The following is a 27,667-nucleotide window of genomic DNA, read 5'->3' on the forward strand; positions in this document are numbered from 1 at the left end:
TCCCCCCCCCACCCAACTTTTTACTCTGTTATCTTCCCTCTTCCTTCTCAGTCCTGAAGAAGGGTCTCAGTCTGAAGCATTGATTGTTAGTTTATTTCCATAGATGCTGCCTAACCTGCTGTACTCCTCCAGCATTCTGTGTGTCTCAGCTGAAATATGCTGTTGGGGTGGGTATGGGAAGTGGTGTCATTTTCACAGGCACACAGCAATGAAGGAATCAGCAGAAATCCTTGTAAAGGATACAAGGAATTTCAGCTACGAGGGAAATTTGGAAAAATTAGGTTTGCTGTTGAAGAAATACATTTAAGTTGAAGATCTAACCAAAGCTCAATGTAAATTTATTAATTCAAAGTACATATTTGTCACCTTGAGATTAATTTCGGACCTGACCCTGCTTTTCAGGACAGTGAGAGCTATCGATAGAAGAAATGTTGTAACCTTTGGTGGCCCAAGTTAATATATTTAGTTATTGGTATAGGATCTAGAGGAGATGAGGAGAATTTTGTTGACGTTTGAAATGGCCTACTGGACAAACTGATAGAAAATACTTCCACTTCAAACATTTGTGGAATAGGGAGGGTACTTCCGCATTGAGAGGTGCAGGTAAAGCACAATGTGGAACTGAACATGAACTAAGTAACTATCAGAGGCAAGACAAATGGTCTCCTCTTTATCTATAATTTTGTTATTGAACCGGGGGGGGGGGGGGTTGTGGAATCCTCCTTAAGCTAGCTTTAATGCACACATCTGGTAAATGGATGCTGCATTGCTGGGAATTTTGTGTAAAAGGCTGAATCTTATTTACTGTAATTGCATCCTACTAACGCGAGGTCAATAAGGATCGGACAGCATTTTAAATTATAGCTGATGCTTTCCCAGCAATAGTCATTGCAAAATTAACCTTGTAGAATATTAATTATAAATATGCTTTCCATAGACCACTGCAGAATTAGATTGGAATTACAACATTTGAATAATAAGGATACATTGTGCTAAGAAAAATTATTGGATATTGAAATCATAGATTTGTGGCACAGGAGAAGAAAATTCAGCCTTTTTGGCTCATATTGGCTCTGAGGAAAGGAATTTCACCTGTTCTATTTCCCCATTTTCTCCTGGTAGCTATTGAACTAAACATATGATGCTTAATAAATAATCAAAATTTATCAGCCCCATCTCAAGAGTCTATTTACGTGCATGTCAGGAGTAGCAGTAGGAAGGAGCTACTCAAAAGATTTTCCACTGAAATATAAATACAGTAGTCATAAACACACACAATTTTACAGATACCAGAAATCCAGAGCAACAGACACAAAACACTGGAGGAACTCAGCAGGTCAGGCAGCATCTATGGAAATGAATAAACAGTCATTTCATTCATTTTCATACTTATAATGAAATACTTATAATTTGATACAGAAGATACAGCTACCTATCCAACATGGATTAATGAATTACCTTTGACGAATTGCATCACTGATAACCACATTTGCTGCCTAATGCAAAACAGTAAGGTTTGTTAAATCCCTCATTTGCTTCTCAGCTGCTTTCTGTGTTTCCTAGCAATTGAGTATGTTTGTCTTTCATCTGGACCCATGTCGCAGACAAAAATTGAGACTGCATGTATGCCTTTTGTATTGTCGACAATTCTGTGCTCCGCATTCAGTTAACCCTTTAATTTCTATTTGGATGAATTGGCTTGTCATCATTCTATTCCACTTTTTTTCTTTCTAGAAACCATTGTGACCATATTTTCTTGCTACCACTATATATCCTAAAACCATTACGACCCAAGCTATTACTAAGGCAATTGACTACCCACAGTATATATTAAATACAATTCTAATCTGGGTTGAATATGAACTGTCAGTCCCCAATTTTAAAATCCTTCCCATCATATTTTATCATAGATTTTCTTTTTTTTTTTTGCTTGCTTTCACCTCTGCTTCCTGTCCACTTGATCCACAAAATAATGCATTGTCCGACTACCTTCTAAAAATCACTCTTCAGTTAGAGCCCTTGTATTTTCAATTTGATGAGGGATAGGAGCTTCTTTCTGTGGTTCATATTTGTGGGTTAGCTTGGATCTTGTCTGTGGCAATGTTGAAAACTTGATATCCATAATATATGTAGATCATGTGGAATCACCTCAAAGTCAGTGGCAAGAAGGGTGTAGATCAACAACTGGAGTCTGCAATATTACACGAGTCCCTCGTAAATACATGCTCCTGTAATCATGCTGATAAGGTATCTGCAATCGCTCTTACACCCAAGCTGAGTACAGTGATACCATTTGTTAGCAATTTCTAGCATGCACCCATTCACTCAGTTGCACCTGCATTCATTCATACCTCATCTCATTCCCCCACGCTGGGTAACAATTCCCTATAAGAATCAAAACTACTCTTCATTGCATGCTACCAGTGATAGGCCATCCACCACTTTTATCTTCTGTCTGGCAAATGAACCAATGAGGCAATATTCCAGAGATTTGCTTCCCTTCGGACTAGACCATTCTTTTATATCTGCTAGAGCAATGTTAGATGCAGCTACTTGGATGGCTAGTATTATGTACATTACTGTGCAGTGCACTCTTGACCCAATGGATATGCCTTTATCATTAAAGATATAGGCTTTCATGGCATTGAGTTTTTGGCCATGTCTCTGTGACTGGTACTCTTATTACAGGTGGTCACCCTCTCCCTACCTCCACCGCTTTGATTTGCACGGGTTTGTGCTACTGGTGAACAACCATCCATTGACTATAAATACTGCAAAGTGTCACCTGCCCTGTTTTACTCCTCTGTATTTCCTCATGTTGCTTCTCCTGCTTTACCAATAACACCTGTAGATAAGGATTCATACATCCTCGGGTAACTGGACACAGTACCCAGAGATTTGTAAGTTTCATAAATTCATGAGTAACACTACAGCCTTATGGTGTACATTAATACAATTGTTCAGTTTAGATAAATAGTACTAGCCCACTCAAGTCAACTCAAGTCACTTTTTATTGTCATTTCGACCATAACTGCTGGTACAGTACACAGTAAAAATGAGACAATATTTTTCAGGTGCATGGTGCTACATGAAACATTACAAAAACTACACTGAACTACGTAAAAACAACACAGAAAAAAACCTACACTAGACTACAGACCTACCCAGGACTGCATAAAGTGCACAAAACAGTGCAGGCATTACAATAAATAATCAACAAGACAATAGGGAAAGTAGAGGCAGTAAGTTGATGTCAGTCCAGACTCTGGGTATTGAGGAGTCTGATGGCTTGGGGGAAGAAACTGTTACATAGTCTCTGTGGTCCAGATGTCACAATTTGTCAGGATTGTCCCTGAAAGTCATGGTGTGCTACAATTGTTTGGTCTGTGGATCTACCATTGCAGTTACAATCAGGTACACCAGTTAAAAGAAAATCAAAGCACACCTGAACTCTTGTAATGGAGTATAAGAAATAAGGTGGATGATCTTGCTGCACTGTTATAAACTGTCAGGTATGATGTTGTGGCCATCACTGAATCGTGGCTGAAGGATGGTTGTAGTTGGGAGCTGAATGTTCAAGGTTACACATTGTATTGGAGGGATAGGAAGGTAGGCAGAGAGAGTGACATGGCTCTACTGGTAAAGAATAGCATCAAAGTAAAAAGAGGTGACATAGGATTGGAAGATGTTGAATCCGTGTGGGTTGAGTTAAGAAACTGCAGGCCACCCAACAGTAGCTGCAGTGTGGATCATAGATTACAACAGGAAATAGAAAAGGCATTTCACAGGGCAATGTTATGATAGTCATGAGAGATTACAACATGTAAGTCAATTGGGTTAACCAGGTTGATAATGGATCTCAAGAGAGTGAGTTTGTTGAATGCCTTAGAGATGGCTTTTTAGAACAGTTTGTCGTTGAGCCTACTGGGGATCAGCTACACTGGATTCGTGTTATGTAATGAACCGGAGGGGATTTGGGAGCCTAAGGTACTATAATCCTGAGGAACCAGTGATCACAACATGATTGAGTTCAACTTGAAATTTGATAGGGAGAAATTAAAGTCTGATGTAGCAGTATTTCAGTGGCAGAGGTTTGAGTGAGGAGTTGGCCAAAGTAACTTGGAAGGAGATGCTGGCAGGGACGACAGCAGAGCAACAATGGTGTGAGTTTCTGGAAAAAATGAAGAAGGTGCAGGATAGATGTATTCCAAAAACAAAGAAATACTCAGATGGCAAAATAGTACAGCTGTGGCTTATAGGGAAGTCAAAGCAAATGTAAAAGCTAAAGAAAGAGCATACAACAAAGCAAAAAAAATTAGTGGTGAGAAAATTAGAGGTTTGGGAAGCATTTAAACACCTACAGTGAACAACTAAAAGAATCATTCTGAGGGAAGAGATAAAATATGAAAGCAAGCTAGCAAACAATATCAAAGAGGATAAGAAAAGCTTTTTCAAGTATGTAAAAAATAAAGGAGAGATGAAGGTTCCGCACCTTTCAAGGTTCCACATGGGAGGTTCAATCGTTAGGTATTAAAATTGAAGTAGTAAAATGGATTCAACAGTGGCTGGATGGGAGACGCCAAAGAGTAGTGATGGATAACTGTTCGCCAAAGAAAGGGGGAAGGAAAACTCTCTGCCCATCATTCTGCCTGTTCTCCATCTCCCTCTGGTGCTTCCCCCTCCCCCCCACCTTTCTTTCTCCCGAGGCCTCTCGTCCCATGATCCTTTCCCTTCTCCAGCTCTGTATCACTTTCGCCAATCACCTTTCCAGCTCTTAGCTTCATCCCACCCCCTTCGGTCTTCTCCTATCATTTTGCATTTCCCCCTCCCCCCACTACTTTCAAATCTCTTACTATCTTTCCTTTCAGTTAGTCCTGACGAAGGGTCTCGGCCCGAAACGTCGATAGTGCTTCTCCTTATAGATGCTGCCTGGCCTGCTGTGTTTTACCAGCATTTTGTGTCTGTTGTGGATAATGAAGCAGGTTTTCAAAGTTTGCAGAGAGATTTAGGCCAGTTAGAAGAGTGGGCTGAGCGATGGCAGCTGGAGTTTAATGCTGATAAGTGTGAGGTGCTACATTTTGGTAGCAATAATCCAAATAGGACATACATGGTAAATAGTAGGGCATTGAAGAATGCAGTAGAACAGAGTGAGCTAGGAATAATGGTGCATAGTTCCCTGAAGGTGGAATCTCATGTGGATAGGGTGGTGAAAAAAGTTTTTGGTATGTTGGCCTTTATAAATCAGAGTATTGAATATAGGAGTTGGATGTGATGTTAAAATTGTACAAGGCATTGGTAAGGTCAAATTTGGAGTATTGTGTACAGTTCTGGTCACCGAATTGTAGGAAAGATGTCAACAAAATAGAGAGAGTACAGACAAGATTTACTAGAATGTTACCTGGGTTTCAGCACCTAAGTTACAAGGAAAGATTGAACAAGTTAGGTCTTTATTCTTTGGAGCGTAGAAAGTTGAGTGGGGACTTGATAGAGATATTTAAAATTATGAGGAGGATTGATAGAGTTGACATGGATAGGCTTTTTCCCATTGAGAGTAGGGGAGATTCAAACAAGAGGACATGAGTTGAGACTTAGGGGGAAAAAGTTTAAGGGTAACATGAGGGGGAATTTTTTTACTCAGAGAGTGGTAGCTGTGTGGAACGAGCTTCCAGTAGAAGTGGTAGAGATAGGTTCGATATTGTCATTTAAAGCAAAATTGGATAGGTATATGGACACGAAAGGAATGGAGGGTTATGGGCTGAGTGCAGGTCAGTGGGATTAGGTGAGAGTAAGCATTTGGCACGGACTAGAAGGGCCAAGATGGCCAGTTTCCATGCTGTAATTGTTATATGGTTATATGGAATGTGGATATAGAACCGCAAGAAAATGAGGCTGGAAAAATAATATCAGGGAACAAGGAAATGGCAGATGAGCTATCTGAGTACTTTGCATCAGTCTTCACCATGGAAGACAGTAGCACAGTGCCAGATGTTGAAGTGGGTGAGGGAAGAGAATTGAGTGCAGTTACTATTTCAAGGGAGGAGGTGCTTAAAATACTGACAGACCTAAGGGTAAATAAGCCACCCGGACCAGATGAACTGCACCGTAGGGTTCTGAAAGAGGTAGCAGCAGAGATCGTGGAGGCATTAGTAAATATCTTTAAAAAATCATTGGACTCTGGCATAGTGCCAGAGGACTGGAAAACTGCAAATATCTCCACTCTTTAAGAAAGGAGGAAGGCAGCAGAAAGGAAATTATAGACCAGTTAGCCTGACCTCAGTCGTTGGGTGGCTGTTAGAGTCAATTGTTAAGGATGAGTTGCTGGATTACTTGGTGACACAGGACAAGATAGGACAAAGTCAGCATGGTTTCCTTCAGGGAAAATCCTGCCTGATGAACCTGTTGGAATTCTTTGAGAAGATTACAAGTTGAATAGATAAAGGGAATGCAATGGATGTTGTATACTTGGACTTTCAAAAGGCCTTTGACAAGGTGCCACACATGAGGCTGTTTACCAAGTTAAGAGCCCGTAGTATTATAGGGAAGTTACTAAGATGGTTAGAGCATTGGCTGATTAGAAGAAGGCAGTGAGTGGGAATAAAAGGACCCTTGTCTGGTTGGTTACCAGTGACTAGTGGTGTTCCACAGGGGTCGGTGTTGAGACCACTTCTTTTGATGCTGTATATAAATGATTTAGATGATAAAATAGAAGGCTTTGTTGCCAAGTTTGCAGATGATATGAAGATTTGTGGAGGGGCAGATAGTGTTGAGGAAACAGGCAGGATGCAGAAGGACATAGACAGACTAGGAGAGTGGACAGGAAAGTGGCAAATGAAGGAATGTTTGATGGCTCTGGGCCTGTACTCACTGGAATTTAGAAGGATGAGGGGTGATCTCATTGAAAGCTTTCAAATGTTGAAAGGACTAGACAGAGTAGATGTGGTAAGGATGTTTCCCATGGTGGGAGAGTCTAGGACAAGAGGGTACAGCCTCAGGATAGAGAGGCACATCCATTCAAAACAGAGATGCAAAGAAATTTCTTTGGCCAGAGGATGGTGAATTTGTGGAATTTGTTACCACATGCAGCTGTGGAGCCAGGCTGTTGGGTGTATTTAAGACAGAGATTGATAGGTTCTTGATTGGACATGGCATCAAAGGGTATGGGGAGAAGGCTGGGAAATGGCATTGAGGAGGAGAGAAAAAGGATTAGCGATGATTAAATGGCAGAGCAGACTCAATGGGTCAAATGGCTTAGTTCTGCTCCGATGTCTTATGGTCTTAAAGATCAGTTATGCAACTGTCTATGTTCTCCTTTGCACTTGTGCCCACCTGATCTACGTCTCTCCTGGTAGTTCATTGGGTAAAGGTACAGAAGCATTCCATAGCTTCCCCAGCCCGATGATAGATCGGCCTATTGTGCGGCTTGTGGGCTTCCATTATGTTGACAAGTTACTATGATGCCACTAGCAGGACCACGTGATCTACTGACTTTCACACCTGTGGTGTTTCTAGTCCCACTGAAGCTGAAGTGGGTCCTGGTTTGTTAAAGGTTACTTTCATTGTAGTGTTCTTGCAACAGTTGATCAAAATGTGAATGGAGAGTGACCGTCCCCAGATGCGGTTCTGAGCTCGGTGTTTGAACAAGTCGAGGGTACTCAGCAGCAAATGGAAGCAGGCATTCTCAGTGTTCCGTACCATGTAACTGAGATGAGTAGTGTCCACCTACACTTCTTCATAGGCTTCATCCCAAATGTGGTGCACCCCCTTCAACACACCATACTGAGGTGTAGACTTGCATTAGACACCTGGCCAAAATTGGTAAAATTAATTAATTAGATCAGCTGAGCCACCTGAAAAACAGTCATAGTTCTCAATCCATACAGGCGTTTGAGAAGACAAATGCTCACCTCATCCCTGCTAGGAATCCTTGGGCCCTATCTCAGCCTTTTCTTTTCTCTAAGCAAGGATCATCCATCTGAAGTCTTCCAGTCATTTGCTGGTCAAATGCCACGTTGTTTTAACGGTCAGGAAGCTATATCCTACTAACCTTAGGAATATCTTGTTTGGCCACTATCATGCTGTCGTCACTGATCTTTTAAATTAGCAGTAAGTCCCTGGTGCCACTGCTAGTTGGCCAATCAAACCAGTTCTGGGGATGATATGTAAAATAGAGAAACAATGAGATTTGTTCACAAGGTAATGCAAGAGCCTTTATGATGCAAATGAGATTAAAAGCTTAAAAGAGAATACTGCAAATGCTTCTAGTTGTGACAACAAAGGATATGGAGACTTTGGAAAGGGTGAAGAAGAATTTCACCACAATGTTATCTGGACAAACTTGAAGTGTTTACTCTGAAATGTCAGAGTTTCCAGGGTGATGTGATAGAGGTTTAAAGAACCATAAGAAGCATAGATAGGGTAGATAGACCAATCTTTATCTGCAGAATGGAAATGTCAAGTTGTAAGCTTCAACATAAGGTGTAGGAAAATTGAAAGGAGATTTGAGGGCGAGGGTTTTCATGAACAGAGTGGTAGGTGCCTGGAATTTGCTTCCAGAGGAGGTAGTGGAAGCAGATACAATAACAATCCTTAAGAGGCATTTAGACAGATACACGAGTAAGCCAGAAATCAGAGGGATAGATTACAAGAAAAGAGGATTAGTTAATGGACCCCATGGTCACTGCAGACCTGTTAAGTCTGAGGTCCTGTTCCTGTACTGTATTTTTCTATGACAGGGGCCTTGACCAGATCAGATTTTCTTCACACATCGTAAAGAAAAGGCCATTCAGCTCAACCAATGATTTGTACAAAACTTTACAACTCAGAACATAGCTTCTGTGTCCATGTTTTTACACTTTACCTGAACTTCCCCCCACAGTTCCTTACCTACTGTCAGGGTAACTTTCGATTCTCTGCTCATTCACAAGCTTGTCCAGGCTCCCTTTAAATATAATGATACATCAGCCATACTCTATAGCAGATTTCACTGTCACACTATTCTTTGGGTGAAGAAGTTCCCTATGATCCCTCTCTTGGATGTCTTGGTAACTATCTGGTATTCATGGCCTCTCACTACACTATTCCCCATAAGCCATGATGGCAGCAGACTGTTTCAATCAGAGCATGACAGGAAGGTGTCTGATTTTCTACTCAACATCTTCAGTGGAAGCTGATACAGAGGCCCTCAGATGGTGCACAATGTTTGTGTCCTCAGATGTGCTAATGGAGTTGGCAACCATTTCCAAACTGGATGGGGCAGGTCCAAGACCTTTGCAAACTACAGATCATAGCTGGTACTGAATGCTTTCTGCTCCTCAATCTTGGATATAGGTTTTCAGACCAGCCCAATGATTCATCAAACATTTCACTCTCCCTCCTATCAACCACCATCAGAGCTTATGTGACTGAAATCCTCACCCAAGCTCTTCCCACACAGTTCTCTAAACACCTGGCAACAAATCTTCCTTCTCTCAGCCCCATCTGCAGGAAACTATTGCTCTCCTACCCTGTCTGCAGCATCCCTAGTCCTTGCGATTTTTTTTCATCACACAGCTCAAAGGAATCTGTTGCTTTCATAGAACGACACTTGATTTGCTAATCTCTGGTAAATGCATCAAATCTCAGTGCAGTCAGCAGGGAATGCTGTAAATCTGTTCCAGAGACAGTAAACCCTTTGCCCAAGACGAGGCTTGAGCATGAAAACAAAAAAAAAACCCTGCAGATACTGGAAATGTACAGGAAACAGGAAAGTAGGAAGTACTCTGGCCGAACCTGTGGGAAGAGAAACAGAAGCAAAGTTTCAGCCGCACACAGAACGTTATGCATTTCAATAAGATCATATGTACAGCTTCCAATGTCACTGAAACACTCTCTAAATAAGGGAACAAAAACTGTACTCAGTACCCCAGATGTGGCCTCACAAACAACTCTGTGCAACAATTCCGTTTTCCCTTTTCAAAAAAAGTCACCTGACCAAGCTAGGATATCTGTTCTGTTTTATTAATGCACTTTGGTGACAGTAACATTGTGCCGAATCATTAGGTCTTGCAGTTAATTGTTCCCTCACAGGAAGAGAGGCATCTCCTGGTCTTTGCATTGCTGGTATGTCTCTGATGGCAGTTAGCACAGTTCTCCTAGACCTTTAGTTAACCTAGATTGCTGAGTAGGAGGAAGCCTCAGGCTACATGAGAACCTGAAAAAAACTTTAGAGCATAAGAAAACAGGACCTGGACTTGGCCTCCTGATCTCTCAAGCCTATGCCTATTCAGTCTGACTATGGCTGATCCGCCGCAGGTCTAATCTCCTCTTTTGTGACAGTCCCCACAGACCACAGTCCCCCAATCTTCAAAAAGATTATTCACTTTCTCTTTAAGAACCACCAGTGATTTAGCCTCCACAATCTCTATCCACCCCACTTGCACAACATCTGGGACTGTGTACTCTACATTTCAAGAAGGCAAAAGCAAACAAAATACCTGTTGTCACTGCTCCCTTTCCCTTTTCATCATGTCCTCGCTACTGTTATGACTTGTGGAAGGCTATTTCAAGAGCAAAGAAGTAATTCTGAGCAAAGCTGGAAGCAACATCAGACGCACGTCAACTCTGGCAGGGTTTGCAGGTCATTACTTCCTAGAAAGCAAAGCCCAACAGCATGAATGGCAGCAATGCTTCACTACCAAATGAGCTGAATGCCTTTTATGTCTGCTTTGAAAGATCAGCTGTGAAGATCCTTGCTGCACCTGGTGACCCTGTGATCTCTGTCTCAGAGATCAATGTCGGGCTCTCTTTAAGGAGGGTGAACTCTTGCAAGTCGGCAGGCTCCAATGGGGTACACGGAAATCTCTGAAAACTTGTGCCAACCACGTAGCAGGATTGTTCAAGAACATTTTCAACCTCTCACTGCTACAGTCAGAAGTTCCCACCTGCTTCAAACAATTATACCAGTGCCTAAGAAGACTGGTGTGAGCTGCCTTAGAACTCACACATCTATGGTGATGAAATACTTTGTGATGTTAGTCACAGCTACAATCAATTTCTGCCTCAGCAAGGAGCTGGTTCCACTGCAATTTGCCTATCGCCACAATAGGTCTATGGCAGATGCAATCTCAATGGCTCTTCACACAGCCTTAGATCAATACAAACACCTATAACCATATAACAATTACAGCATGGAAACAGGCCATCTCGGCCCTTCTAGTCCAAGCTGAACGCTTACTCTCACCCAGTCACACTGAACCGCACTCAGCACATAACCCTCCATTCCTTTCCTGTCCATATACCTATCCAATTTTACTTTAAATGATAATACCGAACCTGCCTCTACCACTTCTACTGGAAGCTCGTTCCACACAGCTACCACTCTCTGAGTAAAGAAATTCCCCCTCGTGTTACCCTTAAACTTTTGCCCCCCAACTCTCAACTCATGTCCTCTTATTTGAATCTCCCCTGCTCTCAATGGAAAAAGCCTATCCACGTCAACTCTATCTATCACCCTCATAATTTTAAATACCTCTATCAAGTCCCCCCTCAACTTTCTACACTCCAAAGTATAAAGACCTAACTTGTTCAACCTTTCCTTGTAACTTAGGTGATGAAACCCAGGTAACATTCTAGTAAATCTTCTCTGTACTCTCTTTATTTTGTTGACATCTTTCCTATAATTCCATGACCAGAACTGTACACAATACTTCAAATTCGGCCTTATCAATGCCTTGTACAATTTTAACATTACACCCCAACTCCTATACTCAATGCTTTGATTTATAAAGGCCAGCATACCAAAAGCTTTCTTCACCACCCAATCCACATGAGATTCCATTTTCAGGGAACTATGCCCCATTATTCCTAGATCACTCTGTTCTACTGCATTATTCAATGCCCTACCATTTACCATGTATGTCCTATTTGGATTATTCCTACCAAAATGTAGCACCTCACACTTATCAGCATTAAACTCCATCTGCCATCGCTCAGCTCACTCTTCTAACTGGCCTAAATCTCTCTGCAAACTTTGAAAACCTACTTCATTATCCACAACGCCACCATCCAGAGACAGAGAAGCAGTTTCAGCGACAGGTTACTGTCGATGCAATGCTCCTCAGACAGGATGAAGAGGTCAATACTCCCCAATGCCATTAGGCTTTACAATTCAACTGCCAGGACTTAAGAACTTTTTTTTTTTTTTTAAAGCTATTATTAATGCTTTTTGAGTTAGTGATTTAGATGCATATCATATTATTACTGAGTTAAGTATTGTATGTAATGAGTTTTTGCTACAACAAGTGTATGGGACATTGGAAAAAATGTTGAATTTCCCCATGGGGATGAATAAAGTATCTATCTATCTATCTATCTATCTACCTTAGTATCATCTGCATACTTACTAATCCAATTTACCACCCCATCATCCAGATCATTAATGTATTTGACAAACAACATTGGACCCAGTACAGATCCCTAAGGCACACCACTAGTCACTGGCCTCCAACCTGACAAACAGTTATTCGCCACTACTGTCTGGCATCTCCCATCCAGCCACTGTTGAATCCATTTTACTACTTCAATATTAATACCTAATGATTGAACCTTCCTAACTAACCTTCCATGCGGACCCTTGTCAAAGGCCTTACTGAAGTCCATATAGACAACATCCACTGCTTTACTCTCATCAACTTTCCTCGTCACCTCTTCAAAAAATTCAATAAGATTTATCAAACATGATCTTCCATGCACAAATCTACGCTGACTGTTCCTAATCAGACCCTGTCTATCCAGATAATTATATATACCATCTCTAAGAATACTTTCCATTAATGTGCTCACCACTGATGTCAAACTGACAGGCCTATAATTGCTAGGTTTACTCTTAGAACCTTTTTTAAACAGTGGAACCACATGAGCAATACACCAATCCTCCGGCACCATCCCTGTTTCTAATGACATTTGAAATATTTCTGTCAGAGCCCCTGCTATTTCTACACTAACTTCCCTCAAGGTCCTAGGGAATATCCTATCAGGACCCCGAGATTTATCAACTTTTATATTCCTTAATAGCACCTGTACTTCCTCCTCTTTAATCATCATTGTTTCCATAACTTCCCTACTTGTTTCCCTTACCTTATTCAATTCAATATCCTTCTCCTTAGTGAATACCGAAGAAAAGAAATTGTTCAAAATCTCTCCCATCTCTTTCGGCTCCACACATAGCTGTCCACTCTGATTCTCAAAGGAGCCAATTTTCGCCCTCACTATCCTTTTGCTATTAATATAACTGTAGAAACTCTTTGGATTTATTTTCACCTTACTTGCCAAAGCAACCTCATATCGTCTTTTAGCTTTTCTAATTTCTTTCTTAAGATTCTTTTTACATTCTTTATATTCCTTGAGCACCTCATTTACTCCATGCTGCCTATATTTATTGTAGATATCTCTCTTTTTCCTAACCAAGTTTCCAATATCCCTTGAAAACCATGGCTTTCTCAAACTTGTAACCTTTCCTTTCAACCTAACAAGAACATAAAGATTCTCTACCCTCAAAATTTCACCTTTAAATGACCTCCATTTCTCTATTACATCCTTCCCAAAAAATGAATCGTCCCTATACACTCCTTCTAAATCCTTTCACATCTCCTCAAAGTTAGCCTTTCTCCAATCAAAAATCTCAACCCTGGGTCCAGTCCTATCCTTCTCCATAATTATATTGAAACTAATGGCATTGTGATCACTGGACCCGAAGTGCTCCCCAACACATACGTCCATCACCTGACCTATTCCATTCCCTAACAGAAGATCCAAAACTGCCCCTTCTCTAGTTGGTACCTCTATGTATTGCTGCAAAAAACTACCCTGCCCACACTTTACAAACTCCAAACCATCCATCCCTTTTACAGTATGGGCTTCCCATTCTATGTGTGGAAAATTAAAATCTCCCACAATCACAAACCTGTGCTTACTACAAATATCTACTATCCCCTTGCAAATTTGCTCCTCCAATTCTCGCTCCCCATTAGGTGGTCTATAATACACCCCTATAGGTGTTACTACACCTTTCCCATTCCTCAATTCCACCCATATAGCCTTCCTAGATGAGCCCTTTAATCTATCCTGCCAGAGCACCGCTGTAATATTTTCTCTGACAAGCAACGCAACACCTCCCCCTCTTGTCCCTCCAATTCTATCACAACTGAAGCAACAAAATCCAGGAATATTTAGTTGCCAATCACACCCCTCCTGCAACCATGTTTCACTAATAGCCACAACATCATATTTCCAGGTATGAATCCATGCTCTCTCATCCATCTTTCTTACAATGCTCCTAGCATTAAAATAAATGCATTTAAGAAATTCTCCACCTCTTTCTCTCTGTTTATCTCTAACAGTACAAAGAGCTTTATTGTCTTTTTCTTCCTTCTCTTATACATCTGTTCCTACACTCTGGTTCCCCTCCCCCCTCATATCTAATTTAAATCCACTGGAGCCTCTCTAGCAAACCTACCTGCAAGAATATTTGTCCCCCTCCAGTTCCCATGTAAACTGTCCCGCTGGAACAGGTCCCACCTTCCCTGGAAAACTGCCCAATTATCTATAAATCTGAAGCCCTCCCTTCTGCACCATGTCTTCAGCCACGTGTTGATCTGCACTATCTTACTATTTCTAAACCCACCTGCACGTGACACTGGTAGCAAATCTGAGATTGCTATCTGGAGGTCCTGTCCTTGAACTTGGCACCTAGCTCCCTAAAATCAGCTTTCAGGACCTCCTCACTCTTCCTACCCACGTCATTGGTCCCTACATGGACCACAAAATCCGGCTGCTCCCCCCCCCCCCCTTGAGAATACTGAGAACGCGATCTGAGATATTGCGGACCCTGGCACCAGGGAGGTAACAGACCATCCAGGATTCTCAATCTCTTCCACAGAACCTCCTATCTGTCCCCCTAACTATCAAATCCCCTATCAGTGCTGCTCTCCTCTTTTCCCTTCCCTTCTGAGCTGAGGGTCCAATCTCGGTGCCAAAGACACAACCACTGCAACATGTCCCTGATAGGTCGTCCCCACCAACAGTATCCAAAATGGTATACTTATAGTTGATGGGAATGGCCACAGGGGTGCTCTGCTCTTCCTGTCTATTCCCCTTCCCTCTCCTGACAGTCACCCAACTACCTGTCTCCTGACTCCTAGGGGTGACTATCTCCCTGAAGCCCCTGTCTATTTCTGCCTCTGCCTCCTGAATGATCCGAAATTCATCCAGCTCCAGTTTCCTAACATGGTTTGTCAGGAGCTGCAGCTGGATGCACCTTTCAGAGGTGTAGTCATCAGGGACAGCTGTGCTCGCCCTGACTTCCCACATACTGCAAACAGAGCACTCAACTGCCCAACTGCAGCCTCCATTACCTACTCCTAAGCTAACTAGATTAATTAAAGGAGCTTACCCGGCCTTACCTCACCTGGAGTGAAGCTCGTACTCAGCCTCTGCTCGCTCTTTAAATTCTCCCGTTGCCTTTCACGTGCTTGCGCAGTCTAGCCTCTTTGCCCCAATCAGTAAAAAAAACAGGTTCTCTCCAAGCTCCCTTTACCTCTTCCCTCTCTGCATCTTGTTTCGATTTAAATGACCGTTGAAACCTTCCTCTCCTTTTTAAACCTTTGGTGCGCTAAGTCACGCGCCTGGGCAGTCTAGACTCTTTGCCGCAATCAGTTAAAAAAAAACAGCTTCTCTCTGAGTTTCTTTTACTTCTTTCCTCTCCGCCTCTTGCTTCAATTTAAACCTATGTCAGGATGCTGTTCGGTGACTATAGCTCATTGTTTAACACCATCATTCCTACAGTCCTGGTCGATAAGCTACGGAATCTGGGCCTCTGTACCTCCCTTTGCAATTGGATCCTTGACTTTCTAACCAAAAGATCACAATCTTTTCATCTCCACCTCGCTGACAATCAAAATTGGTGCACTTCGGGGGGGGGGGGGTGTGCTTAGCCCGCTGCTCGACTCTCTCTACTCCCATAACTGTGTGGCTAGGTATTGTTTAAATACTATCTATAAATTTGCTGATGATTCAACCATTGTTGATAGAATCTCAGATGGAGCTGAGAGGGTAGTGGGGGAATTTGGGGCTATGGGGGAAAATGCAAGTAGGTGGAGATGAGTCCATGGCCAGATCAGCCATCATCTTATTGATTGGCAGATCAGGCTTGATGGGCCAGATGGCCTACTCCTGCTCCTTTTTCTTATGTAGGGTACACAGGAACAAGATATACCAACAAATTGCGTGGTGTTGCCACACCAACCATGCACTCAATGTCAGCAAGTCCAAAGAACTGGTTATGGACTATAGAAAGGGTAGGATTAGGGAACGTGAACTGATTCTCATAGAGGGATCAAAAGTGGAGAGAGTGAGCAATTTCAAGTTCCTGGGCGTCAAGAACTCTGAGGATCTAACCTGGTCCCAACATATCGAAGCAGCTATAAAGAAGGCAAGACATGGATATATTTCATTAGAGTTTTGAGGAGAATTGGTTTGTGACCCAAGACATTCATCACTGCATCACTGTCTGCTTTTGCAAAGATAAAGATAGATAGATAGTTTATTGATCCCAAAGGAAATCATAGTGTCACGATAGCATTATAAGTGCACAGATAAAATACCAAAAGAGAACCGAGGGACTTGTCACGTACCCCGTGACCAGGTTACCAAACCAGCAGAATTGGAATAATACGTTGGAGTCTGGTGGTACTGTAACTCAAAGTGTTTATTAGTAAACTAAGTAATACAGTACTATAAAATGCAAATATACATATAAAACAGGTTAGCAATGATACATACAGAAGTGTGAAAATAGGAATCAAACCCAAGCTCTATCGAAGTCTAGGGGTAAATGAATAGTCTTATGATGATGCAGAGTTCAGTTCAGTTTAGTTTAGGTCGAGGTAGTTGCTGTTCTATTGTTGGGGAGAGAGAGAGAGAGAGAGAGAGAGAGAGAGAGAGAGAGAGAGAGAGAGAGAGAGAGAGAGAGAGAGAGAGAGAGAGAGAGAGAGAGAGAGAGAGAGAGAGAGAGAGAGAGGAGAGAGAGAGAGAAGTGATACAGTTGCAGGCAAACCTTCCGTTGTCTTCTTGTCCTGTTGTGGTCACCGACCGTGACCCCTCCGTACCAGGCCAGACCGTTCTTCAGTGGTGAGCTTGTCACCCAGGTGAGGGTGGACACACACAAGCCCCTACTGGTCTGCCTTCACACACTGTGAGCCTCTGATCGATTCCCCCGAATCGATCCTCCAAATCCCCAGCTTCCTGTGGGTGCACAATGCTCTTTCAGTGTCCAGTGGCGTGTCTGCCTGTGTCTCAGCAGACTTGCTTTTTATCTCCCTTGCCGGGGTACCGGCCATCCAACAGCTGTCCATCACCTGGTCCCGCCTTGCTGTCTCAGCAGGAATCCACACGAGCAGGCAAAGAGGGTGTCCTTGGCGCAAAGTAAACAATTATCGAAGAAGCCATAATACTAAATCATCCATGGAGCCATAACTTTAAATCTTTGTCTCTCTCTCTCTCTCACGTCTGCGCTGGGTGCCTCCCCCACTCTTCTTCTCTCTCTCTCTCTCATTAGCAGCATAGTTCACAGGGGGGGGGGGTCAACTCTGGACCCCATCTCAGCCTGCTTTGCTCATCACACATCACAGACTAAAGAAAGGCAAGGCAGGCCAAATACGTCACAAAATACAGTTGCTGCTTTAACTGCAGAGTATAAACTTCCCGGAATCATTTTCCTGGTTAATTTTCTCTGCTGATTTTCTGCCCTCCTATCAGCCCTTGATTAAGTACAGTTTTGAATTTCTTTGAGCATGCATTTGTACCATGGAGGATACAATAATTCAGCCTAATATTCTACCCTTAAGCACACACATGTTTGTGATGGAGTTACTGTAAGGTGTTCACAAGGCAACCCCTTCTGTCACCTCCTGAATTGCTCGGTGAGTTACAGCACTTCTACCACCACCTTAGTTAAGATCAGCAATCCCAGTAAGCTGCCCCCTACCTCATCTTCAGTCTCCATGTTGACCTTATCAACCACCTCAGACCCACAAAAGCAAGTCATCCTCTCTCCCTTGAGACCACTGAAGCAGCAGGAGAAACAGCCAAGACTCATTCTGTCCTGATGAAGGGCCTCTGCCTGAAATGTCGACTCTTTACTCTTCTCCATAGATGCTGCCTGGACTGCTGAGTTCCTCCGGCATTTTGTGTGTGTTGCTTTAGTAAGCGAGAACGTAGTTCCAACAGAATTCTGTGCATTGGGAAAATCCACTATCAATCAAGCCACGTGAGTGAGGTTGATTTTATAAATATGAGTTACAAGTAACTATCCCTATCTAACACAGTGCTGTCAAAGGATCCTTCATAATACACCCTCCATCCTCCCTCACTTCCAACCCTTCCACCTCAACATCTGTCCAAAACTCCAACTCCCACACCCTCATTCTCTCACTGTTCAGTGGAGACTAAAGGGCAGACACAGGGTGAGAATGAAGAAGGAAACTCTGAGGTATGAGCAGGTTCTTGAAGAAAGCGTTAAATCTTTGTGCTTTCAAACGTATGCCCGAATAGATATGTGTGCCTATGGGTATGGCACAATTTGGAACTTAGTAGCAGGGCTTGGTCTCTAATTCTCTTGGATTCTCAAGCCAATGGGTCAAGACCTCACTCTGTTAAGTCCATGTGACCACCAATGTGCATCATCCAGCCCATATCAAAAAAGAACATGCATGGGCAATTTCCACTTCTGACAATGAAGTTCAGAATGTGGAACATTCACACACTTGTGAAAACCACAACTGCAAATGTTACAAACGTATCTCAGATTTCTCAGATATTTCAGCTTTGGCGTTGCCACCTGAGAAAGACACAGTGGGCGGGAGATGGCCAGTCTTCCTCCCTGCCTCAGACTGAACACTCAGCAGTGCATTCTGGTTTTGATAAATTATATTCCACTGTAAGTTGAATGTTTAGGCACGTCCGTCTGTAGGCCTGGATCAATAAACCTTGATCAATCTGTCCATCAATGGAACTGTATTAAAGTCACAATCAGATCTACATCCTCAGTGAGGGCTTTATCTTAAACTTCTACAGCATGAGCTTTCATCCTGACATAAATTGATATTAAAATCAAATACAGCATGCAATTAACATACAGAAACAAAATTTATGATGCTCAATTGGACCCCAGGGTACCGTTTTCTATAAAAAACCTTCTAAATTATGGCATAATACAATATTATGAGCAGAATTGGAGTCATCAGAAAGGAAGGGGATTGAGTTGTCCCTCAAGGGAACAAAGGCAGGAACACTGAGAATAAAGAGTTATTTGTTGCTGAAGCTCAACACTCAACCCGACACGGATGGAAAGCTTTTCCGGGAGCAGCCCAACTGGATTCGAACTCAGGAACCTTCGCTCCGGAATCCGGAGCTTGAGGTGAAAGAACCCTTAGGAGGCAATGATCACAATATACTTGAAGGGTTACAACCCTAAACATTGACTGTACTCTTTTCCATAGATACTGCCTGGCTTGCTGAGTTTGTTCAGTATTTTGTGTGTGTTACTTGGATTTCCAGAACCTGCAGATTTTCTCTTCTTTGTGATTACATTACTACACACCAAAGTCTCTTCCAGGGATGCCCAGCCTGAATAAGATTAAATCTTCCAAGAAGGTTTTCAGCCCCAAACATCAACTGAACTCTTTTCCGTAGATGCTGCTAGGATTGCTGAGTTCCTCCAGCATTTTGTGTGTGTTGCTCAGATTTTCTGCATCTGCAGACTTTCTCTTGTTTACAATATGTTTGAATTCAGCTTGAAATTTGACAAGCAGAAAGTCAAGTCTGACTAGTAGTATTTCAATGGGGTAATGGAAATTACATTGCTATGAAAGAAGGTAAATAAGAAGGAGGTGCTGGCAGGGATGACAGCAGACAAGCATTGGCGTGAGTTTCTGGGGAAAATTAGGAAATAAGGATAGATGTATTCCAAAAATGAAAATCTCAATTGGCAAACCAGAACAACCATGGCTGACAAGGGAAGTCAAAGTTAATGTAAAAGCAAAAAGAGGCCATTCAACAAAGCAAAAATTAATGCAAAGGCAGAGGATTGGGAAACTTTTAAAACCCTACAGAAAGCTACTTAAAATTATACTGTACTTAAATCATTAGAAAGGAAAATCTGGAGGGTTCCAGTGACGTCATCGTCGAGAATGGCAGCTTAAGTCACTAGCTCCTCTGGAAAAACATGTATTAAGCCCCGTTAACCCATCAAATATAGTATTTTTCGAAAGTATTTGAATTGATAAGGAGGCAAGAATGGAGAAAAAGAATGGAAATAAAAAAAGCAACACTGCGGAACCTGCGGCCGAGAGGAGTGCAGCGAGCGGCTCTCCTACCCTACGAACATGCTAGCGAGGTGGAAGCTGGGCCTCGTTCAGGCGAAGCGGCAAATATGATCAAAATTCTGAAAGAGATAAGGGAGTTCCAGAAAGAAATAAAACAGCAGCTACATGATATTAAGTCAGAGGTCGCCAACGTCAATCAAAAAATAGGAGCGGCAGAGACTCGAATTGAGAAGGTGGAAGATCGCTTTCAAAATGTGGAACAGATACTAAGTAAGATGATAAAAATATTAAATCACCAAGAAGGTAAACTGCTTGACCTAGAGGGAAGATCACAGCGGAAAAATATCAGAATATATAACGTTCCCGAAGGAGCGGAGGGCTTGTCTATGATGGAGTTTGTCGGAAAGTTGTTGTGGGACGCGCTGGAGCTTCCTTCGACTATGGAGCTGGAAATTGGGAGAGCACATTGTGTACTAGTCCTGAAGTCTACCTGAGATAGAGCAGATAAGCCATGCTCAATAATAATTAAATTCCTTCGATACAGTACCAAGGTGGACATTCTACGAAGGGCCTGGGGTAAGAACGGGGGGTTTTAGATGATAAATTAATATATTTTGACCAAGATTACACCCCGCGGTCCTGCAGAAACATAAAGAATACTCTGAAGTAAAACGAATACTAAAGCAAGAAAGGATTAGATTTCAAACTCCGTACCCTACTAAACTTCAAGTGTCTTATTGAGATGTGATCCAACTGTATCAGACAGTGGAAGAGGCGACTACAGACATGAAGGCCAGAGGGTTGCCCATCAGCGTGATCAAACCGAGGGAAAGCCTGGCAGAGGAATTATCCCGCTCCGCTTGGGAAATAATGCGAGAATCGAGAAGGCAGGAGACGGGAGGAGACCGAGAGAAGTATATCAGGAAGAGACTGGGAGTTTTCCAAAGACAGCCCTCACCCCCTCCAGAAGAGCCATAAGGTTTGGCTGACTTTAAAAATGTTGACAAGCTAACCAGAAGCAAAAGTACTTTATTCGCTCACTTACTCCTTTTTCCCAACCAAAATGAGGATATATATATATGTGTGTGTGTGTGTGTGTGTGTGTGTGTGTGTGCATATATATGTATATATATGAGGAGTACACAGGGAAATCTTTTCTGTGTAATGGATTTGTTCACTGACTTTTATGAATACTGCAATGGGGGCTCTCAACCCACAAGTAGGAGGGGTTATCCCCCACAGCTAGACATTTCCTCTAGCTCAATGCAGGGTCATCTAGCAGAGACCTCAGCTTTGGAATCACACATTCGTTGGATTTTTGTTATTATTTGTATTTCTTGGTGCTTATTTGATTCAGGGAGTAGATCGATTAAGTTTTATTCTGCTAATTTCAATGATACATTGACAGATAGATACAGATGGCTAAGAACAAAGTAAAGTTCATTTCTTTTAATGTCAATGGGCTATTAAATCCAATCAAACATAATAGAATTTTATCCAAAATGATAAAAGAACAACCCCATGTAGTATATTTACAGGAAACTCATTTAAGTGATTATGAGCATGGAAAACTAAAGAGAATGGGCTTCACTAATTTGTTTTTTCTCCTCATATAAATCAGGACATAGGGGAGGAGTTACTAATCTTATCACAAGTAAGCTAAATTTTGAAAAAGTATTCGAAATGGGAGATAAAGAGGGCAGATATATTCAAGTCAGGGGGAATATAGATGGTAATTCAGTTACTCTATTGAATATATACGCACCCCCAGGAAGTGATATTGGTTTCTTTCAGAAAATTACTGATAGATAGATAGATAGATACTTTATTCATCCCCATGGGGAAATTCAACATTTTTTCCAATGTCCCATACACTTATTGTAGCAAAACTAATTACATACAATACTTAACTCAATATAAATATGCATCTAAAATCACCCTCTCAAAAAGCATTAATAAATAGCTTTTAAAAAGTTCTTAAATAGTTTACTAAGAAATACATTGAATGGTAACTTAAGCTCAGTCCTGACCCCGCCACTTTAACATATCCTACCCCTGGCGTTTGAATTGTAAAGCCGAATGGCATTGGGGAGTAATGATCTCTTCATCCTGTCTGAGGAGCATTGCATCGATAGCAACCCGCCACTGAAGCTGCTTCTCTGTCTCTGGATGGTGCTATGCAGAGGATGTTCAGGGTTTTCCATGATTGACCGTAGCCTACTCAACGCCCTTTGCTCTGCTAGCGATGTCATACTCTCCAGTTCTGCGCCCACGACAGAGCCCGCCTTCCTTACCAGCTTATTAAGACGTGAGGCATCCCTCTTCTTAATGCTGCCTCCCCAACACGCCACCACAAAGAAGAGGGCGCTCTCCACAACTGACCTATAGAACATCTTCAGCATCTCACTACAAACATTGAATGACGCCAACCTTCTAAGGAAGTACAGTCGACTCTGTGCCTTCCTGCACAAGGCATCTGTGTTGGCAGTCCAGTCTAGCTTCTCGTCTAACTGCACTCCCAGATACTTGTAGGTCTTAACCTGCTCCACACATTCTCCATTAATGATCACTGGCTCCATATGAGGCCTAGATCTCCTAAAGTCCACCACCATCTCCTTGGTCTTGGTGATATTGAGACGCAGGTAATTTGAGTTGCACCATATCACAAAGTCCTGTATCAGTTTCCTATACTCTTCCTCCTGTCCATTCCTGACACACCCCACTATGGCCGTGTCATCAGCGAACTTCTGCACATGGCAGGACTCCGAGTTATATTGGAAGTCTGATGTGTACAGGGTGAACAGGACCGGAGAGAGCACGGTCCCCTGCGGCACTCCTGTGCTGCTGACCACCGTGTCAGACCTACAGTCTCCCAACCGCACATACTGAGGTCTATCTGTCAAGTAGTCCACTATCCAAGCCACCATGTGAGAGTCTACTCACATCTCCGTTAGTTTGTGCCTTAAGATCCTGGGCTGGATGGTGTTAAAGGCACTAGAGAAGTCCAGGAACAGCACTACTGACTCCATCCAGGTGAGAGAGGGATTTGTGCAGCAAATACGTGATAGCATGCTCCACTCCCACCTTCTCCTGATACGCAAACTGAAGAGGATCCCGGGCATGCCTGGTTTGTAGCCTTAGATTCTGTATTATCAGCCACTCCATGGTCTTCATCACGTGCGACGTCAAGGCAACAGGTCTGAAGTCATTCAACTCCTTTGGTTGTGGTTTCTTCGGTACCCGGGACAATACAGGATGTTTTCCACTGTCTGGGTACTCTTCTATGCTCCAGGCTCATGTTGAAGATGCGCTGTAGGGGGTCTCCCAGCTCAGTCGCACAGGCCCTCAGTGATCGTGGGGATACTCCATCCGGTCCAGCCGCCTTGCTGGTACAGATATTATGGTAGCAAAAACAGAAGGTCTCCTGATATGTGGAAGAGACTTAAATTTACAATTACAACCAAACTTAGACTCTTCCAATAGAAAAACATATGAAACAAAATCCTTACATAAGAAAGTTAATGCACTTTTTGAGGATGTTGGTTTAATTGATATATGGAGGGACCTCTTCCCCAACAGAAGGGATTACACTCATTATTCTGCTCCCCATTCTGTATATACAAGAATAGACTATTTCATAACATTTGGAAAAGGCAAAGACAAAATAAACACCTGTGGAATTGGGACAATAGATGTAATTGACCATGCAGCTATATATCTATCTGTTGATTTTGACCTACAACCAAAGAATACTATTTGGAAACTAAATTCAAGTCTACTCAATGATCCATACTTTAAGGAACAAATTAAAAAAGAAATTGGTCTCTACTTAGAATTTAATGATAATGGAGAGGTTTCACTTCCCATTTTATGGGATACTCTGAAGGCTGTCTTAAGAGGGAAAATTATAGCGATATCTCCATATAAGAAAAAAATAAGGAATGAAACATTAGAGGAATTACATATTAGGCTGAAGGAACTAGAGATAAACACAAATTGAATTTGGCACAGGATACATTAGGGGAAATTAAAAGCATTAGGAATAAAATTAATAGTTTGGCTATGCAAGAAATCAGGAAAAAATTAATGTTTCTGAAACAGAGACATTATGAAAGTGGATCAAGGTCTATGAAAATACTGGCGTGGAAACTGAATAAAAGATAGCAGAAAATACAATTGATAGAATTAGGGACCCAAGTACGAAAATGATAAAAAAATAAGCTAAGTGAAATTCAAGAAGCTTTTGAAGTGTTTCACAAAACTCTATATTCCAAAGTTCCAGGGGGAAGCAAAATCCAAATTGACACCTTCTTGAATTCTCTAGAGTTACCCACTTTAAGCGAAGAACAAAATAGAATGATGACTGCTGACATAACTGAAGTTGAATTAAAAGCTGCAATTAGTAGGCTTAAATTAAGCAAGTCACCTGGATCAGATGGGTGTACAGCAGAGTGGTACAAATAATTTAAAAATGAGTTAATTCCTGTTTTACTCCCCACACTGAACTGGGCTCTAACAAAGGCACAAATGCCACTCAGTTGGAAGGAAGCAATAATCTCAGCTATACCAAAAGAAGGCATGGATCAAATGGAATGCGGGTCACTTAGACCAATATTCGTTCTTAATGTAGATTATAGATTATTTACCTCCATCATGGCCATATGATTTAGAGGAGTTTTTACTCATACTGATACATAACGATCAGACAGGTTTTATGCGACAACACCAAACACAAGACAATATACAAAGGACACTTCACATTATGGATTATATACAAAAAAGTAAAATCGAAGCAATAGTGATAAGTGTGGACGCTGAAAAGGCATTTGATTCAGTTAATTGGAATTTTCTTTACAGAGTTTTACATAGATTTGGTTTCCAAGACACAATTATTAAAACTATACAGACACTATATGACAACCCTACTGCTAGGATTAAAATCAATGAATATTTATGAAATAGTCTTACTCTAGAAAGTGGCACGAGACAGGGTTGTGCATGATCACCGCTACTCTTCACATTATATCTGGAACCATTAGCTCAATACATCAGACAAAATGAAGATATCAGGGGAATTACTATTAAAGGGACAGAGCATAAGTTGGCTTGTTACGTGGATGACATTTTAATCTATCTAGGGCAAGCATCATACTCTTTACATAAATTGATGCAATCCTTTGAGCAATATGGTCAATTATCAGGATACAAGATCAACATAGATAAAAACCCAATTACTTTCATATTACTATAGCCCACTAAGAGAAATTGAAAGTAGATATCCCTGGGCATGGCAAACAAAGTCTTTCAAATATTTGGGCATATGATTTGGGCATTTGGGCTGTGATATGTTGGTGCAACCCATCATATGACGCTCAATGGAAAAACATTGAGGAGCAGGTACTTCCCATCCCATATAAGCAATTTCAGCTGATAACAACCTGCAAAGGTACATAAATACTATTAATAACACATGGGTGAAATTGACTCCTAAAATACGGAAAACAACTATAAAAGAATATAATCTAGAGGGAGATATTGCAATTCTTAAATGGTGTGCATATGACTCGGATTTTACACCAAAAAAAAGGATGCCAGATTTAAGGACTGGACAGCTAAAGGAATAACAGTTCTTTGCAACATAATGAAAGAAGGAACACTGTTCAGTTTTGAAATGCTTAAAGAGAAACACTTAATAGAAAAACAAGATTTTTATTGGTATTTACAGTTGCGACAATATGTTAATAAGATGTTTAAAAAGGTAACCAAGGCAAGTACATGCTTGATAGAGCTATTTAGAAAAGCATATATTTCAGATAACGGTAGTAGAATCATTTCAAGCATGTACAGGGGTTGTCAAATCTTAAAACACATTTGACTTCATACATTAAAACAAAATGGGAGAAGGAAGGAGGGATAATTATATCTGAGGAAGAATGGACAACAATATGGAGGTATCAATGGAAGTGTACAAGTTCACAGAAATAGAGGGTGTTTGGAAAGAAAAACTTGATAAGATATTTTATTACACCCTCTCAGAAATCCCATTATGATAGTAACCTCCCTGTTTGCTGGAGAAATTGTGGAAATCAAAATGCAAATCATTATCATATTTTTTGGGACTGCCCTGTTATCAAAGACTATTGGAGGGGGATACACAATGCCCTACAAGACATCTTTAAATGTGAAATACCCTTATAGTGTAAGACCATATATTTTGGATATATACCTCAAGAATGGTTGAAAAGAGATAAATATTCAATGAATATATTGTTGGTGGCTGGTAAAAAGACTCTTACTAGGAAATGGTTTTAACAGGACAGCCCAACTTTAAATGCATGGATGGAAATTACAATGGACATTTACAAAATGGAGAAGATAACAACATCTGTTAACCATAAGCTGGAACAACTTGATTCATACTGGGAAAAATGGCTGAACTACAAAATGCCTCACAGGCCTGATTTTATTCTTACAAATCAATGAATATGGTTTTTAAAAAAAGATCACCCCCTACTTGTACATGGTTTTTCCTTTTGCTTGTTTTTTCTTTCCACTCTTTTCTATAAGTGTATCCTCAGATCACTACTATGTGGAGATTTGTGACATATATGATTACATGATATATATGTACAATGTCTGAAATACATCTTATGGAAATGTTTGTTTGATGATGAACTTCAATAAAAAATAAATTACAAAAAAAAAGGAAAATATGGAATCTGAAAGCAAGGTAGAAAACAGTATCAAAGTGGATACTAAAAGCATTTTCAAACTTGTGAAAAATAAAAGCAAGGTGAGAGTGGACATAGGACTGCTAGAAAATGAGGCCAGAGAAATAATGGCAGTGAACACTCTGGAAGACACTACAGGGTTGATGCACCATCAATAACTCTGAGACATGGGTTAAGGTAGGCTTTTATTGGCTGGAAGAAAGCACAAGCAGCAAGTGACCATCACACCACATCCTGGAGACTGAGGAAGGATCTGTGGCTCCAATCGCCTTTATACCAGAGTCTGTGGGAGGAGCCACAGGAGCAGTCAGCAGGGGTCTGTGGGAGGAGCCACAGGAGCAGTCAGCGGGGGTCTGTGGGAGGAGCCACAGGAGCAGTCAGCGGGGGGGGGGGGGTGCGTGTCCAGACAGGTATATGTAGTTCACCACATAGGGTGCCAGAAATTGATGGGTGTGAGGGAAGAGAAGTGAGTGCAGTTACTATTACAAGGGAGAAGGTGCTTAAAAAGCTCAAAGACCTAAAGGTACACAAGTCACCCAGACCAATTAAACTGTATCGTAGAGTTCTGAGAACGGTAGT

Source organism: Hemitrygon akajei, chromosome 5 (genome assembly GCF_048418815.1).
Source record: "Hemitrygon akajei chromosome 5, sHemAka1.3, whole genome shotgun sequence".
Classification (NCBI taxonomy): Eukaryota; Metazoa; Chordata; class Chondrichthyes; order Myliobatiformes; family Dasyatidae; genus Hemitrygon; species Hemitrygon akajei.